Raw genomic sequence first — 18,166 nt, 5'->3', positions numbered from 1 at the left:
AGCATTCAGTCAAATTATGATGCAGCGCGGTCCAGACCTAGTAGATTATTTTATCATTTTTTGACTGATTCTCTCAATCACAGATGCTCTACCATCTGCGTTACAAAACCATGAAGAGAATTTAGATTACAGCTCCAACAGCAGCCAGTGTCAGTGTGTGTCCGTGAAAGACTAATGTTGTGAAATAATAATTCACTCAAAATTAAAAGGGACAGTTCACCCCAACATCAAAAATATGTATTTCTGATCTTGTAGTGCTATTTACCAATCTGGATTGCTCTGCTGTGAGTTGCCAAGTGTTGGAGATATCGTCCATAGAGATGTGTACCTTCTCCTAAATATAATGAAATACGATGGCACTCAGCTTGTGGTGCTCAAAGTGCCAAAAATGTACTATTGAAAAACACAACAGCAATGTCTCTTTCCAGAAATCATAATCTGGTTACTCAAGATAATTTACACACCAGCAGTTTCATGTAGGAACTTTTTTTTTTTTTTTTTTTTTTCACTACAACTACATTTGACAACCATATCACCACGCAGAAGGTAGCGTGCACCTATTCATGGACAAGAGGTTTGTTCTCTTGTAAGCACAAGATTGAAACATTAGTGGTGTTCTTCTCAACTGAGCTGTAACATTCACTAGCTCAGTGGCGGTAAGTGAGCTAGCAGTAGATGCACGTTTCCTTCTGTGCCATGACACGGTTAGCAGATGTAGATTGGTGGAAAGAAAATAGTTCCTGTGGATCATCTTGAGTAAACAGGTCATGATTTCAGGAAAGGGACATTGCTGCTAAGTTTTTCAAATGTGCTTGTATTTGGCAGAGTGAGCACCACAAGCTGCCATCTAGTCCCATTATATTCAGGAGAAGGCAGACATCTCTACAGCCATTATCTCCAACACTCATTCCAAAACAATCTAGACTAATAAATAGCACCTTAGATAAGAGGATGTCTTTTTTATTTGGGAGTGAACTGTCCCTTTGTTTGAGGGATAATAGAAATGTATTTGAATAACATATCTAAATCCTTCTCAAAAGTGTTGCTATCTCTAACACAGTTGGGAAGAAAAAGAAAGTGCAAACAGCGTTCCTGAAGTACTTTACATCTCCCCAGTGCAGTAGATCAAAATACCACTGCTGTGATTGCTGAAAGAAATCCTCCTCTCTTCACTGTGATGCTAGCATGCCTCTGTCAGTTTACAAAATGAGCATCAGCCTCTCTTTGTGAAGTTAAAATACACTCCCACACACACAGGAGAAGACCCATTGTTTCTCACTCTATGTGAATAGTTCTTTACACTCCGGTTGTGTAGCGAATGAAGAGGAAGGACAGTGTTTACTTCAATACTGAGATAGCTGAAACCATCCCAGAGGAGGAGAAACTTTGGTCTAAACAGGGTTGAAAAATGAGGGTTGTGTAAATGGGAAGAAAAGAGCTTCCACTGTTGCAAAATCTGCATGAAGGCTCTTTGAGAGCCAGCAAAGTATGTCCGTGCTCACTGGAAGGAATGCAGTCTGTTCTATTATGAACAGGGGAAGTGTCTGCCAGAGGACTGCCCTTCATAGAAAGGCACAATGCACAGGGGTTAATAGCAGTGCTTCTGGCACACTTTCGACCCCAGCTAAAATCCCATCACACTGCAGGTGGTAAAGAAAAAGAGGAGCTCAAGTGTTAAGCAGGCCTCAGTGTGTTAGTAATGACATTCGACATGGAACAACGGAGGAAGACCTGCCCGTAACCTTCAGACTTTCTATACCTCTTCCACTGAACCACAGGAAGAAGCGAAGCCATCTGTAACTTTGGTTTGGCTGTAAATGGGGAACCAGGGAGTGTTCATTGCTCAGGGATATGATCCAAATGTTTCAGCAGCAGGTGAGTTACACCACACAGCAGAGCCAAGGGGCCTATACAGCGCCAGTTCAACAAGAAGACAAGAATGCACACCCTGGGGGAATCAGACTTGTGGACAGACTTTCATGAGGGCATGTTGGCCGGTGCTTCACCCACTTCACACTCTGAAAAGGACAATCACAAATCCATGACACAGGGTGCAAACTGTGGCTCAGCTGGGGCAAGTGGTTGTTAGAAAGGGATTACTGAGGTGTAAAATGGTTTAAAAACAGTAGGTATGAATTTGTTATCTATAGCGGGGGGACGGCACACATGAATCCATCAGCTGTCAGAAAACTGACAGACCTCAAGGCTAATGGTGTCAATTATTCGTGCTTTCTGAGGTGATCTCCGCAAACATCCTGTGTCAAACTGTCATCCCATGAGCATCATAGCCCTGTAAATTATCATGACCCCTGCAGAGCTGGCAGTCTCTAGTTCTGACTATTTTTGTAAGGTGGATAAATCACAGGAGTGACATCAACATGACTTCAAAGCGCTTGAGATTAATACATGTATTTTTCAACTGGAAACATACGCTTTACAAGTGTTATTCCCCTTGTAGCGACACTGGAATTACAGGGGATAGTAAAGCTGGGTATTGTGTAAAATATACAATTCTAGTGACTTTAAAGTAATGCCAATACCAATACGGTACTTTGTTTGATACCCATAATGTGAATGGAGTGGTGTTTTGGTGGCATCTCAGCACACTGAGCTGCCATTCCGTCAATACACCGCGCGTGACTTCACCACACCACAGACTGTGTGGGTTGTAGCTACGGCTGACCTGAATGCTTTGAGGCTTTGATTGTTGCCATTGTACTGCCATCAGTAATTGAATGCTCAGCATTAATTATTAGTTCTTCTTAGACAAGGACAAACTTAGTGACAGGCCTTGTTTTGTATTCTGAAAGTTTGACAACCCATGACAGGCTTACAAATATGATAGCAAGATGTCAAAAAAGTCAGGCATCTGGAATGATTTAAAAGTCGAGTGCCAGGTGAAGCACCATAATAAACTGGCATACCACAAATCTACAACAAGCTTGGCAAATCACCTACAAACGGTAAGTAACAGCTTAGCCATTTTGCAAAGAATTGTTTTTTCTATGTCCACTCCCCCAACCCGGAAATCCTTCACCCCCTCAAAGCTTCGTTTAATCGCAAATACTTCTCTACAAAGCTTTGATGCCCCAAAACTGGTATTCAGGATAACCCTAGTTGAAGGTGCTGCTGCAGGAGTGTGAGCTCCACAGTGAGGACAGTTGTGAGATTCTGTGACAGGGCTAAATGTTACCATCAAACAGTTAAAGTAACCTATTGGTTATTAACGGATTTAACAACAAAGTCAAGCTGTTTCAGTGTCAATTCGAGTTTGTTGCTGGGAGCAACAACAGAAAGTTTGCTTATCCAGCGGGGAGTCAGGGTGGACAGGGACCAGACCTCGGGTGAGACGTTTCAATATTACTTGGTACTGGGTTATTTATTTTAATACCTTCAGAGTACTGAGTACCCATACCCAGCCCTTGGGGATTAGTGCAGGACCACATATAAGTATATGAAAAACATGTGCACTGCACTAAGATACAATCTGCAATATAATGTCAAGAAGAGTCCCATACAGTAGTGACAGGGCTCTGTTGTAGCATGGTCTTTACCTTGGTTTGAGAATTGTGAGTAAAAAGTTAGAAGTTCATAGGAACACTGTTCTGTATTTTCTCTCCAATGTGAAGAAATATTTTTCTCTCAAGTACAATTAATTCATGAGAAAAGCCATCATGCATGACTGACTAGAATTTAATCTGCAGTTCTGAAAGAATTTGTGAGACACAAGTGGTCTGTGGCTGGTGTGTGGCTATAGCACACTATGAAACAAAGTTAGACTACCATTCCACTGAATAAATAATCCTGCTTCTGTTATCATACTTGTGGCAGATGCAAGAGAATTAGAGGCAAAGTCACCGACAAAACTCTGCCACTCTCTCAAAAAAATAAATCACGGCCGCATGAAGTCAATTTAAATGCAAATGTCAATGTTTAAGACAACAAGCTGCCTACAGTACCGTATCTCAAGGAGTTGTGGTGCTGAAGTTGAATCATACAACAGGAGACCACCCTGACGTCCTTACTGGGAAGATGACACACAGCCTCTGGCTTGTGAAACATGCCACAGGAAACCGGAAGGGTCAGCAGAAAGCCACAGAGAAGTGAGAATCCATCTAGACAAGAAAGCCTGTGTTATATGTCACACGAAGACTGATGGGCGCATTTCCAGGCTGAAGCCAAGGATATCAAAGTCGGATTTCTCTAGGATCACCTCTATTGATCTGTTTTTGTTTCTAAAAGCCATTGCCTCAAGCCTTTTCATACACAAAAATTTTTATAGAGCTCAAAAATTCTGGCTCACACCAATGTGGATTCTGTTTTAACCTGACCAGAGCTTGAACTACTGCAGAATGTAGTGAACCCAAACCAGATCTAACCCAGATTCTTACAATAGCCTGCAGATGTCTGCTGTTTTACTGGAACCAGAGGCCATTTAAATTCTCTGCTGGGGAAAACTCAGTCTGTCCTCTTCTTATTTGTTGTTTTGATGTTCTTTAGGCATAAAATAATGTGTTAAGTCGGCCTGAAACCATTTGTGAATATGAGCAATACAATTGCAACCCTAGATAAGAGGATTCTACATTGATGAATGTACACATACAAGCCAAAAGAAGTTATTAGTAAGCTGCAGGGCACTATTTTTATCTATAAAGTATTTGTTCCCCTTAATATCAACGGAATTAATATGAAATAAACATCTGTTTCTTTCCCCCAATATATCTGCAATTCTCCAACATAGTAAATTAGCATTTGGCTGTTAATCATGCATTGCCTCTGCGACAGAACAATGTCATCATTATTTTCCTGCGCCCCTCCCTTCAACAGATTTTCTTCTTAGGTTGTGCATTATGATAAGTTTACTGTAGTAGTTTTGTCTTTCTGCTCTGGAGAAACACAATTCAAACAACACCCAAACCACAAAATACACTGTTTTCTTGCACTTGGGATCACGGCAGAAAGAAAGACCCTGCAGCTGTATTTCTGTAAAGTCACAAGACATGGATGCTATTTCAAGGAAAACCTTAAAAGATTTGTAGGGTGAACTTCGGGTCAGTCTAACAGTAAAACTATTTTGCTATTGTAATCTATTTTCTACTATACTACAAAAAAGAAATGAGCTTTTAAGGCATAATATTCATAAAAACTATCAAAGTAAAAACATCTTTTAATCTACCTAGTACACTTTTCCCTGAGAAAGGAGTTCAAAGCTGCTACGTTACACTGGTCCCATGCTATTTTCAAAAAGGAAAATAATTCTAATTATAGTGGATGGTATTTCATAATGAGCACTACACTCAGAATTAGCTTTACTCTAGTAGATGTGTTCAGGAAAGCCTGCATTACACTGATTAGCTAATGCAATTAAACAGTATTTACCCCTACCACTGTCCTCTTGTGTGCTCGAATGAGTCAATTTGTGACTAAAATGCTTCGTAATTTGGCACCAAGCTATTTCCTTTAAGCAGCACCATCATAATAGCTCTACCTAACCAGAATAAGACCCTGTGAATGGGGTAAAACCATCCCCCGATGCTCATTAGAAATCCACTGTAAACCGCAGAAAATGTTACAAGGTGAGATCGTTTGCAATCCGATATGAGGCTATAAAAACGTGCTCTGCAAGAAGTCTTGGTTTGGACCCAAAAAGTCTGGAGCTGTAAAAATAATGAGGTCAAGAAGGTCTGCAGTTCATAGCTGGTGGTCTGCGGGTCACACTTGTAAAAATGGAGAGCGGAGCTCCCCCAAGCTGATGAATTAATTTGGATTTGTACCAGCTTGGCAAGATTCTTCCACTCAACATTTGCTCTATCAGGGGGTGAGTACATTAAGAAATAGACATGCTGAGTTCTGGAAGACCCTTAAGGACAACTGCAAAGACTTTCACAAACTATCACAATGAAAACTGCTGAAAATGTTAGTTGGGAAGAAATTAATTAAGTTCTGACACATTACAAGGACCACTATGTCCTTGGAGCATAGCAAAACAATGCCTTGGGACCAGGCTATCTCTTGTCAAAGATTTATATTTTGATTAAAAAGTCTATGAAATCTTGTATCCCTATTAGGAAAGACAAGATAATTTGTTGTCTACACATGATCGAACCTAAATAACAATTAAGGACAAATGAATCAATGCAACTGCTGCAACAAAAAAACCTAAAAGGATTATACTTCTTTCTCATGTGTTAGCCACTCAGCAGCACATCCTCTTTGTTTCTCTTTTGTTTAGCAAATTGACCACTCAGCAGCACATCCTCTTTGTTTCGTGATTCTAATCATGCTTGATCTGCTCTCTAATCTTCCATTTGGAGGATAGTGCTGTGCTTGACTCCAGGCCGCACTGGGCCAGTAAACAGGCTCTTACTATGCAGAGCAGACACCAGGCTCGTATGTTCACACCAAATCAACACACGTGGAACTGCACTGGCTTGGGGCTCCCAGCAGTCCACTTACAGAACCCAACGGAGCCCAACACTATGTAATGAGGTCCCAGGGGAAGCCTCTGGACACAGAGCACTGCTGCCCTCACTGCATACCCTGTCACACTGTCACATACTACTGTACCTCTAGACAGACTGCCACAGCACTTACGGGATATATTATCTCATACAAATGATCAAGTAAAGATTTATATGGCACCACATCACTTCGATAGTGATTATTATGTAGTATGCAAAGAAAATCTCTGGTGTTGTGTGAAAATTTGAAACTATACTTTTCTAAAGTTTGTAAATTATGACAAGGTTTCAGGGAACAGAAAGCAGCGTGAGCTCCTTGACTTTGTGAGCCTTTGCACAGCAGAGATTTTGGCAAACAGCACAGGCGTAATTTAACATTATACATGACAACCTTCTGTTTAGGTGAACTACTTCCAGGGTCCTGGTATTGTGCATGCTGGCTCACTATAATCGCTTACTGGGACACTTGATGGAACTGAGGCAACTTTAACAAAATTTGTTTCATCTGTGCTTTTCCTGCTATGACAAGTCAAAATGTCTGCTGTGAAAAATGTCTGTTTGCCTTTCAAGTTTCAACACTAAAACCAAAACAATACCTTTTTGACTCCTTATACTGTATATATATATTAGCATTGCTAGCAGCATGGATCAACAGATGGCAATGTCAGTCCACTACTGTAATCCACACTGAAATTGGATGGATTGTGCTGAAATCTTGTACAGACATTCATAGTCCCCAGATGATAAAGCCAACTGACATTCCTGATCTCCTGACTTTTCTACTGGCACCACCATGAGGTTGATATATGTGGTTTTGAGTGAAAGGTCCTGACAATTGTTGGATGTACTGAAATTTGGTACAGGTATTCATGGCCCCTCAGGATGAGCTATACAAACTTTGAGGATCCCTCATCATCATTCACTTGACCCGTGTGTTCTTTTATGACCTGCTCTACAGATGTTTAGTGCTAATTATTTTATATTAGCATGCTACTGTACCTGCCTAAACATCAGCAAGTTAGCATTGTCAATGTTTAGCTGAAAGCACCAGTATGCCACCCTCACAGATCTGGGGCCTCATTTATAAAAGAGTGCTTAGGATTCATACTAAAAGTTGACGTGCGCCCAAAAGCTGAAAATGGCATGCACCAAAAAAGAATCTGATTTATAAAACTGTGCGCACGCACACTTGCACGCAATGTTCTCTTTATAAATCACAGACCTCCTGAAGTTGTGCGCACCCAGATCCGCCTCATATTCCGCCCTCTACACGCCCTAGTTCAACCATAAATGGTCATGCAAATCACCTCATGAATACAATCTGCATATAAATAAGCCGGCATGCGAATGTTCTCTCGTTGTGAGTCACGGCGACGGGTGAGAAATGAACCAAAAAACAGAATTTCTCCGAGGCTGAGCTAGAGACCCTTTAATGGGAGGTGGAGGACTGAAGAAAGATTTTATTTGGTGGCCACAGCAGCGGGATCACTAATAAAAGAAAGCAAAAAAAGTGGCAACACATCAACGCTGCTGATGCTGTCAGCTGTGTCTGTGGGACTGCACGGACAGTGACAGAAAAAAAAAGTGGTCTGATCTAAAGGTAGACCAAATAGTTCTACTCCTTTACCAACATGTAGTTAATGTGTTGCTTTTAAATTTGAGGATGTTTGACATTGATGTGCGACATAAAGAATCACATTTATTTAAGGTGGAGGCAAAAAGGAGTATGTGCCAGTGCCATCTTGCGCAATTACACACGAGAGTCACCGCAGTATTTATATGTTTATGGCAATTAGTCTGATCAGACTCCCGGCCTGGATTACAGCATGAACCAGTGGTATCCCTGTCCCAAAATACAACGTGTAATTTGAAATACAATTCAAGATTTCAAGATGAAAGTGTAATAGGCGAACACGTTTCTTCATGCCGGTTTTGTCATGAATAGCACATGTCTAAGTAGGGCTGATGAAATGAGTGTAACAGTTGTGCTTAATGGCTGTATTTCGAGACATGATAAATGCACTGGAAATATTTAGCTAAATAAATAAATATATTCCATGCAGTCGCGCCATCCTCTCCCCCTCCTGTGCTCACAGACTGGACAATGAGACATTAAAGGCAGTGCGGATTAAATACGTATTTAGAAAGAATTTCAATTCAGGTTTCGAGTTGGATTTTACAACATTTTTATGAAACAATTATCACTCACTCCAAGCGCAAAATAAGGCTGCTGGATTTAATTTCAATGATAACGTGGATCTAAGGTGGATATAGCATGACATTAAATTTGTGTGAGACATCAATAAAAATCTGACTCCACTTCTCCACCTCGCCGTCTGCGCCGCCACTTCCCAGTGTCTCCAAAATGTGCGCATGCATGACTCAGAGTTTGCTTACAGGTGCGCACATTCTCCCACCAAGTTTATTTTTATACATCACAACCTTTGCGTGGTAAGTGGCGTACGCCACTTTCAAGCTCCGTTTTGTGCGTAAGCAAGCTTTATAAATGAGGCCCCTGAGCTGTAGCTTGTCTCCTACAGAATCCTGTTTTCTATTCAACAAATAGAAGCCAAATTTCTCAAAATATATTCACAAGACAAAGCAGCAAATTATTATTATATAATATAAAAATATAATTATTGAATTATATCAAGAAATATCTTATCAAAGATCAAGTGAGTGACAGTTTCTGTCAGTTTCTTGGACAGTTCAATGCTGACCATGGCACCACAGTAACATAAAAAGGCAGTTAGATGACTATATACCATAGACTGTGTAAAATAATGGATGTAGCCACCGTGATGTCACCCACTGGTTTGTGGACTCCCATTTTAAAGCCTTGAGTTCAGCATTTTAGCCATTGCCATCTTGGACTTTTGAAGCCGGAACTGACTGTATTTGGACGAGAGGGTGGAGCTATGGAAAAGCAAGGGATGGATCTGAATCAGAGACTGTGGTGACGCCTCAGAGTGGTTATATAGAAATGCACCCTACATACAGCTGGATGGGGAAAACGTTTTTTGTACCAGGCTGCACACGTTAATTTCTGCCGCCAAGTTGGGCATTTTAAATTGGGGTGTCAAATTGTTTTTGGAGCCAGCTTCAAGTGGCTGTTAGAGGAACTGCAGTTTTTGGCAATTAGCTGCTTGCTACATGCACGTGCAATTCCATGGTTATGCATGTGAATCATGTTTCAGGTACAGAAAATGTATCTTGCATAGAAATTAGTCAAATTAAATCATTTGAGAATTAGCATCCATTCATTCATCATTCATCAAAGTAAAATGCAAAACACTAGTCTCACCTTAGCGAATAGGAGAATCTGCTGCACTCTTTTTTACGGTTTGAATTAAATAAGGTTTTGGGTTTTGGGCTGCTATTTGCTAACAAGCAATCTGGGGTGTGGGAAACCGTGAGGGACATCAAATTAACTGGCAAATGGTACCACTATCACAGCAACATAGTATGAGGCCTGTTTCACCTCTGTCCCGGTACCTCCTCTATGTCCTCTGCCTGTCGCATGTGTCCTTCTTCATCCTTGCTGCCCTTCACTTCCATGTCCCAGGGGTCCCCTTATCCAAGCAGCCACACACAATACCCTTCATGGGACACAAAGCCAGTGATGCCGCTGTTCTCTGTTCCATTCTCTACATTTGTCACTTTTATTCCTAGATTCTTTGTTCGTCTTACCTCTGTATGCATGAGTTATCCCAAATTGAGCCCGCAATTGAAATGGAAATCATCCTTGTATCCCAGTGACTTAAGGGCAATAACTTCTTACTCTTTGAGGCATAGCTGTCATGTTTGTTGTTCCTTGGAGAATCGTATGGTTGTGTTGCCCTTTTCACCGAGGCTTTTAACACAAACACTGAATCCAGAGGATAGGTACCCTGTGATTCAACAGCAGCTTTATAAATCTGAGCAGACGTGCAAGAATGGGGACAACACGATTGGAAAATGAGTTTGAAGCTGACAGCAATGCACAGTGGGATTAGAAGTCTTCTCATAAAACACCATCATATTGGTTCTCTTTATTGGTTATGGTTTTCAAGTGAGCATAATCTAATTTGATTAATTAAACATAAAAATTACAATTGTAAAGCCATAAGAGGCAGGAAAAACAGAACATACCGCTGCCTCTGCACTGAATCCAATAGAGGATGGAAAATTCCCATAAAGAAACACATTCACAAACAGCCTGGAGGAAAGGATAATAACACAGCAAGTGAAGGATATGTGTAAATGTTGTCACTTGGATGTAACGATACTGAGACATTCTTATTTTTTGTGATGACACGTAAACACAAGACGTTATGAAAGAAATGAACAGCTTGCAAGTCCCGACGCTGGCAGCAAATAATACGTCTGGGTTAAATGTTCCGGCTGTGAGAAAACAGCCTCAGTACCACAGAGAAAGGACAATGACAGGCCAATCTATACCTTCAGGCAGGGACGCATGCGTAACACATCACCACTGTTTGGCTGCTGACCTCTCGTTCCCTCCTGCTGGGAAAAGAAGTGCTGAACATATGAGATAACACTGACCTCACTGCAGGTTTGTCCTTCAGTATTAACTTTACTGATTAATTGTCCGTGCAGCACGAGAAGCCATTGATCATGTTCACCCAGTGGCCCCAATGATGCAGTGGCCTGTTAAATAAGAAATAAACCTTGATTCTGATGATCAGCACCTCTTATCTTTGCATTTTCCTCCATCCCCCATCAGAGACTCTGCATGGAGGGAATCCTCTCCAACACTCCTCCATCTCTACTCAGTCCCGGTCACAGGTATCATAAAAAATCTGGTAAATAAATATGCACACTGCCGGAAAGCAAGCAAGGAAATGAATATTTCATGTAACCAAACACATTTCCAGAACATACTGGCTAGAATTTGCCTTTTCCGTCTGTCATCGGTGACAAACATGAAAGAGGAGGGCTCAGGTACGCCGGCGCTGCAGCACTCTCAACTCTGCCTGCAGCACAGGGAGCATGAGTCGTCACTGTAATTGCTTGTAGTGTTGGAGCCTGAGCAGAACCTCAATTAGGGGCCTGGGTACTTGCTAGGCTTCACACCTTCCCGCCATGTCTGCCAGCCATTCCAGGAAACACACTCTTAACATCTCAACACTGCCTTGTATCTGTACAGTGTTTGTCATTATCACAGTTTAAGTTTACATTTTGTATCCGTGGATCAGTGTACCTGTATGCACGACTCTAACGCTTCCTAAAAATCACTTTTTTGCATCACCACCAGCAACACGTTCTAGATAGGTTGATAACGAGGGAGCTTAAATGGACAATTAGTCTGATGCAGCAGTTCACTCTGCTCAGTGTTGTTACACTGCTTTGTCTAATCTCTAATAGCCATCTGATACTCCAGATTCAATCTGACAGACTGAATCATAGCCTGAAATTACAATGCTGCTGCTGATAAGAGATGCTTCAGACTGTGCAAAGATAAGACACAGACGAACATTTACAGTGGTTTAGATGCACAAATTCACAAAAACCCTCTAAATCAAGTATATAAAATCAGGTTCCAACTTGGCTCAACTTGCACCCACGTATCACTGACGCTGGGAGCCTTGGCTTCACTGTATCTTGATACATTCAGCCCTCAGTCTGCACTGTTAAAGGCCAGGTGTACACAGCCCCGGCACAAAGAAAGGCCTCTCTGTGTCTCTCCCTTTCTCCTTTTCGCTTTCAAGCCCTACCTAACTCGTACACACAGGACAACAGAACAGAGCGCACATACATACTGTAAGTGCAAACATGTTGGTCACATGGCAAACACGCACCTGTATGAGCAGGTAAAACATCTTTTACATCTTCACTGCACTTGTTACCACTGAAAAATTGCTAGTTTGTGATGTCTGTGGGTGTGAGGTGTGAGGTGTGAGCGTAGGTGTTTTTATCACTCGTCTGTCTGACTGATTTTCAATTTGTGTGTTTGTACTAAAAGTCTTGATGGTTCAGAATGCTGCAGCTTGCCTTCCCTGACTTCATATCCATGTCAGATCAGACTTCAAGGTGCTTTCGTTGGCTTACAAAATTGTAAATGGGCATGCCCCTTCATGTCTGTCTGATCTCCTACGGTCTTGAAATCAAAACTTAAAACTCACCCTAAATTCACCTTAATTTTTAATTATTATTATTTATGCTAATTCTTTAATTAGGTCAGGCAAGTAACCATTATCCATCCAGCAAGCCAGTCTCACTCTTAATTATGCTATTAAAGGGATAGTTTGCTCATTTTTGACCAGTTGTGTACCATAACAATGTGTGTTTAAATGAACTATGGTAAACTTCCCTCCATCTTGTCAGCACCTAGATCTCCTTGCTCATCTCCCTGCACAACACTAAACATGTCATCCAGCAGATTTTCGCTGGCTATACAGCTATTGCTCGAACCACAGATTGTGCTTCCTCAGTTTTGCTGCCACCATGGACACAAAGAGTATAGAAGTGAAACAACAAACTCAGTTCAAACTGTAAAACTAAGTAGTGCTTATCAAATATAAACCAAGATTCTGTTACTGTATTGCTTATTTTTCTCCTAACATATATATTTAGTGCATTGTTTGGCTGTAATCTGAGAATCTGTGACTCTTTTACTGTAAAACTAAGCAGTGCTGATCAAATATAAACCAAGATTGTGTTGAATGTGTTTACAGAAACATATTTTAGTGCACTGTTTGGCTGTAATACAAGACTTTGAGATCAAACGGTTAAACTCAGCAATTCTAAACAAATATGAATCAAGATTATGTTACTGTGTTGCCTATTTCTCGCCTTAAATGTTTCCAGGAACATATTTTAGTGTACTGTTTGGCTGTAGTACAAGAACAAAATGAACAGGAAGTGGACACTATACTGTTTCCTGTATTGTATATGTTGTCGGAACATATTCTAGCTTACTGTTTAACCGTAATATGAGATTGTTTTTACCAGCCAGCCACCATATTGGTTTTTGTGTCAAAACGGATGAGCTTGCATTATGTCACCCACCAACAGGAGCATTTGTTGGTCTGGTGCAGTGCAGTGCATTCCGGTAGTTGTAAGTTTTCTACCTCTTGAGCTAAAGCAAATGCCACAGTTCTTTTTCTCAGTTTTCTCTGGTCATGTAGCACCAATTTAAAGTATGTTTGTCTTTTTAGTGCATAGACAGACAAGTTTGATTTAAAAAAACAACAAAAAAAAACATCTTTCCAGCAATGAAATGTCTCTCTAAGCCTCATCTTTTCATCTTCAGATTGTGGTGCCAATCAGAATCCTGTGAACTCTCTAAAAACCTCTGCATCTCTCTGACCCTCTGTTTGTTTGTGTCCCAAAAGCACACGAGCATCCGAGCTCTGCACCTATCTCTCTCTCTCTCCCTCTCTCCATTCTGTCTCCTCCTAGTTTCTTCTTCTTGTGCTCTCTTTTCACTCAGGCTTCTCTGTGCTAGACCATCGGCCGTCCTCTCTCTCTCTCTGTTTCTCCTGGCAGTCGATGCCTCATTCCACATGTTTGGATCTGAGTCCTCGTCCTCCAGGAGACTCAGCCTCTCCTCTCGCCTCTCTCTCCATTTGTGTGCTTGTTTTCTTCCTCCTACCTGTGTGAATGGTGTGCTTGAGCTTTGCCTCTTGTGAGTTTGTATAGCCTGTCCTCTTTCCAGGTCTTCACGGCAGAGAGGAGGTCTGTTTGGCAAAATCTGAAGATGCTCAGTATCCTCCTGGATATGTTTATTCTTCATATCGTCACAGTCTTTCTATACTTTTGGCATCCTGACTCACACATTATTTTTTTTTTTACTATGCTGGTCAGTTCTGTACAAACAGCATCTACTGCTTGTCTGTCCATCCTGGAAGAGGGATGCCTCCTCAGTTGCTTCATCTGAAGTTTCTCTATCAAAGTTTTTTGATAGAGTTCTTCTTTTTAGGATAGAGGGTGTCATATGCTTTTCAGATAGTAAAGCCCCTTGAGGCTGATTTGTGATTTGTGATATTGAGCTATATGAATAAAACTAATTTCACTAAACAGTTACAGAAGCAGTAACTGGGTGTTCCTCAACATATGCGCTGACATTTGCAAGCAACCAAGTATGGCAGCCACAAACATATGAAGAATGAGTCTGTCTGCAGCTACAAAGGATGTCCTGTTTCCTGCATTTTGTAATCTAAACGATTAAAAGGATGAAAAAGGTCCATGAAATGCGTTGGGTCGGAGCTGCATATTAAGTGGTGAGAGGGCTGGCTGACATGGACCGGCTGGGAGATGGTCGACACTTTGCTTGTCCAATTACTGGCTCTCGCTCAAATTGTTTGGTGAGAAGCATTCGACCTACTTCTGGACACAAAGCACCACTGCCCTGAATACAGAGAGGCTGGGGACCACGTGTGATGACAAGTGCCATTAGAGGCTCTTGTCTTTGGCCTAGAAATGAAAATCAGCCAACTTACCTGACGTGGGATAATTCTGGCTATGACCACTGGACAACGTATGTGCCTATGGATTGGCCTGATGGGATGAACGGGGGGGACAACACAAATAGGATCTCCTCTTGTTGAAGAGCAGCTTGACATGATTACATTCGCTAATGGCTGTCTGACCTTCAGAAGGTCTTTGTGTTTAACATGAAGCAGCAGCAGGATCAGTATTAGGAGTAGCAGCGCTGCTAGTTCTACTCATATTAGGAGTAGGGGGTGTTTACTGCTATCGTCACTTTTTGAAGCAAACACAAACAATATAGGCCAAGCTGATTTTGTTGCGAACAACAGAAGAAAAGCATCAAAAGGAATACAAATATTAAATTATGGGTAAACTATGAAACATTTCTCTGTTTCCTGGGATTCCCTCAAAGGCATAATCTATAATGAGACACTACACAACAACAGTGAGGAAACCAGCGTGTGAATTTGCAGCACTTCCATGCAGTGTGTGAAGAATTTGCATACCTTGTAAATATTCATACTGAGGGAATCACTATGTTAACCACGTGAGATATATCTGGGCTTTAAATGCAACACGTCAAGCTCCCAAGCCTGATGCACAACTGTTCCATCCACATCCCCATCAATTACCAAAGCTATAGGTAACCAACCACAACACCAAGCCTCTGATTTAAATGTCATTATAATGCGGTTTTAATCACACCCATTGACGCCTCATCAGTCATTCTAATCTTGTCATGCATGCTCAACACTTGTGCAACAGAAGTGCACGTAATAAAGAGCAATTTCCTTAAGTGTGGAGCAGGATTACAGAAAGAGGAAGTAGATTGCGAGAACAACTTTCTCTTAAATGCATTGTTTGTGCTCTGTCAGAGGTGTCAGCTGTGTCGGAACAAATTATAAGAAATTCTTTTCCCTATTCTCTAGAGTAACACAGACTTTCAATGCCGTTTCTACTACCACATGACACCACTTACCTTTTCACAGTACAAGAATAAATCTGCTGAAACGGCACATGTAGTTTCTCTACATTAAAAACCTGCCCTCCAAATATGACTGTATCAGCTATGAGCGGGCTTCTACACAGATGTCTGCTCATGCATTTCTCCTGCTAAACAGAACTATCCCAGAGCCTGTCTCATCACATGCAGAAAAGGGGGGAATTTATGCACTTATTGCCAATACAGACTGAGATAATGCTATTCACCACACTGGATGACAAGGTATGATTCACTCCTGCGGTTCAGTATTCAGCATGAGAGCCAGTGATAAGCAGGCTGAGATCATTACTGTGTAATGGGCAGTGCAGTGGTAAATAAGAGGGATGGCAGAGAGTGATCTCCAGTCACTGATTCTTATCAGGCATCACAGGCAGTCACATAAAAAAGGGGGGAAAATGAACAATGTTCTCAGAATGACATCATTTGACACTTATCAACACAGATAGCACTGCATCAGATGGAAGGTGTGAAAGCTTCATGCTATTTATGTTAAAAAGTGGGATAATTCTGCCTCTGCAAGGTGGGTAAACCTGTTAAAGCTAGGTTAGCACTCCACTGTTCATCTCCAGCATCACTGCTTATGAATAAACTTGTTAATATTCAGCTCATGAAAACTGAAGATATTACAAAAGCAGTCGTGACTACAGTTCCCTCTTCTCTCTCTTGTCCCCCCCTTTTTAATTCCAAATTTCACCCACCTGCCATTACACAGTCTGCACAGGTGCCGGCTCAAATCATGGCACCATCTGAGAGCTCCGTGTTCAAAGCTAGCTGAAATTTTTAACAAGTGCCACAACTAACAACACTAAACAGGAAGGAAATGTGGGAAAATACTCCTTTTTCTCAGACAGGGAAACACAGAAATTGCGAAAACTCACCTTCAGGTGCAACTCATGTCGTGACAGCCGCTGAGAAAGTTGAATTTGTCCCCACCGCTGGAAGAGGAGAGCAGAAGCAGGTTTAACTGTTAACGTAACGCCGCGGTGCCTCGCAGTTGGTCTGAGCCGGAGCACCTCCCTCCTCCCCTGGATGCTACTATCGCTCCCCCCCGACCCGCCTCTGGAAAGAAAAAGTAATAGCGGTTTCTTCCTCCTCCTCCACAAAGACAGACTCGAAGAAAAGAAGGGACCCTATCGCAGTCAATAGGTTTTACAAAACCCCATGGCAACGCGGAAAAACCGTGAGCAACTTCCCTACGTTGTGACCGGGGTAAAGCGCTCCCCAGCCCCCCAAACAGTGACAGCGACATTATTCCCAAGCTTCAGAATGAGCAGGTTTTAGTGGGAGGAGGAGAGAGGAGCACTAAACTGCTCTGTGCTTAAATATACATGAGACCAAATAACACTTAAAGTCAGTGTTGGTTCAGCATAGACTCTGGTGTAGTGCCCAATATCTCTAATGGGATGTTTAGCCTACTTATTTATTCATTCATTCACCAGTTTTGGTTTAAGTATCAATTTTAATTTCTGCCCATTCTATTAAATATTTAGATTTTAATGAAATTTATTTATTTATTTCACCCGTGAAAGTTTACCAAATCACTATCCTGGCTTATTACAGTCCATGGACTGCATGTTTTTCATTGGCCCCACCCGTTCTCACCCAGCTATGCCATGTAGCACCCCACCATCTGCTTATTTTTCCACTAAAAAAGGAAAAAGAAAAGTGTTTTTTTTATTATACGGATAATTTAACTTAATAGACTATTACTTAATTGTGGATTTTGCCACCTAATTTGGGTGTGACTCTCAGTGAAACAAGACCTAATCCTACAGATGATCTTGCAAGTGAGAAAAAATTTACTCTTGGTATTGAGGAATGTCCCCCCTGATCACCTTTAGTCTATGTGCCATGCATAGAGGTGTAGATTTTGGGGGAGACGCAGGGGACATGACCCCCTCAACATTTAGAATGTGCATTTGTCACCCCCAGTAGACACATGAAAGTGACAAAGGACTTTTATTTTGACATAATTTAAGACATTTCCACCATTAATTGTTGCATAAAAATACCAAAGTGCAGGTCAATAAATGTCTGATGTGTGAACTGCTTCATACATCACCGTCCCCCCAACAAAGTTGCAAACCTACACCCTACAACCAGGCACATCTGGAAAAGCGGGCCTTAAAAAAATATAGCCTGTCTTGTTTACTGTTACCTAAGGTGAGCTAAATGTTTGACCTTAGATCTGAGTTTAGGTGGCTGTGTGGATTTTGTCACATCACAAATCATCTGAAGGCTGAAAGCAGACAAACTTGTCACAGTGTAG

The 18,166-nt window shown here is 41.5% G+C and overlaps 1 protein-coding gene across 11 annotated transcripts in view; it reads right to left on the bottom strand.

The window, feature by feature from the left end:
* Nucleotides 1-17,130, bottom strand: part of chl1b (cell adhesion molecule L1-like b) — an 82,893-nt gene extending 65,763 nt beyond the window's left edge. For 10 of the 11 annotated variants that reach the window (XM_033626300.2, XM_033626298.2, XM_033626291.2 and 7 more), the window contains exon 1: nucleotides 16,776-17,130. The gene's annotated coding sequence lies outside the window, so the exon portion shown is untranslated. Of the gene's footprint in view, nucleotides 1-3,959; nucleotides 4,074-16,775 lie in introns of those variants that run through there. The other variant, XM_078174262.1, reaches the window with a different exon arrangement.
* Between the last annotated feature and the right edge of the window lie 1,036 nt (nucleotides 17,131-18,166).

This window comes from Epinephelus lanceolatus, chromosome 1 (assembly GCF_041903045.1).
Source record: "Epinephelus lanceolatus isolate andai-2023 chromosome 1, ASM4190304v1, whole genome shotgun sequence".
Lineage (NCBI taxonomy): Eukaryota > Metazoa > Chordata > Actinopteri > Perciformes > Serranidae > Epinephelus > Epinephelus lanceolatus.
Note: the sequence above shows the minus strand (reverse complement) of the source record. Positions and strands in the feature narration are given on the sequence as shown.